This window comes from Hipposideros armiger, unplaced genomic scaffold (assembly GCF_001890085.2).
Source record: "Hipposideros armiger isolate ML-2016 unplaced genomic scaffold, ASM189008v1 scaffold_118, whole genome shotgun sequence".
In the NCBI taxonomy this organism is placed as follows: domain Eukaryota; kingdom Metazoa; phylum Chordata; class Mammalia; order Chiroptera; family Hipposideridae; genus Hipposideros; species Hipposideros armiger.
The window spans coordinates 693,556-694,462 of NW_017731468.1; the positions used below are offsets into that span (position 1 = coordinate 693,556).

The window sequence follows — 907 nt, forward strand, 5'->3', positions numbered from 1 at the left end:
GTGGTGGGGGGCGGGAAGTGTTCAGTCCACCATCCCATGCTGGAGTCGAACCGGCAACCTTGTTAAGAGCACATGCTCTCACCAGCTGAGCGCTGGCAGCTCAGCTCAGGTGCAGCCCACTGGCCCATGTGGGAATCGAACTGGCAGCCCTTTTGCTCAGAGCTCACGCTCTAACTGAGTGAGCCACCCAGCCGGCCCCTAGTTATTAGTCTTTTGGATTATGTCTGTGAATCTGTTTAAAGACTTTACCTGCCTTTAATTTGGTTATTTGTCTTTGATTTGACAGTGTTATTCATAGTATTATTTTTTGCTTTATTCTCTGATGTATCTGTAACCATGTCCTCTTTGGTATTCATGATACTGCTTATTTTCTCCTCTATCTTCTTGGTTAATCTTGTCAGAGGTTTGTTTCTATTTCAAAGAATCAGCTTTTGATTTTGTTAACGTTCTTACGTCATTGCTATTTTCAAATTTTCTGCTCTTTAAATTTTCTTTCTCTAATTTGAGTTTATTGTTCTTTTTCTATTGTCTTAATCAGACACTGAGCATATTCACTTATAGTCTTTCTTTTTAATACAAGAATTTAAGGTTTATACACTTTTAAAAATTCCATTTAAAGTGAATCCCGCAAGTGTTGATATGTAGCATCTTCACTATCGTTCAGTTCTAAATATTAAGAATTTTTTCTTTGACCAGCGTTTTAAAATGTGTCTGTTTTAAAAGTATTTAAAAAAATCGATTTCCAACTTTATTCCACTGTTATCAGACATAATCAGTAAGATATTAATTATTTGGTATTTATTGAGACTACATCTGTGGCTAGGTTTGAGGTCATTTTAAAAAATAAATGTTTCAGGCCTGCCGAGTGGCGCGTTGATTAGAAGTTGGCTTGGGACGCCAGCTCTGA

At 37.4% G+C, this 907-nt stretch overlaps 1 protein-coding gene across 1 annotated transcript in view; it reads left to right on the plus strand.

The window, feature by feature from the left end:
• Positions 1 to 907, plus strand: part of THADA (THADA armadillo repeat containing) — a 323,536-nt gene that overhangs the window by 80,574 nt on the left and 242,055 nt on the right. The gene's annotated exons all lie outside the window — the stretch shown is intronic.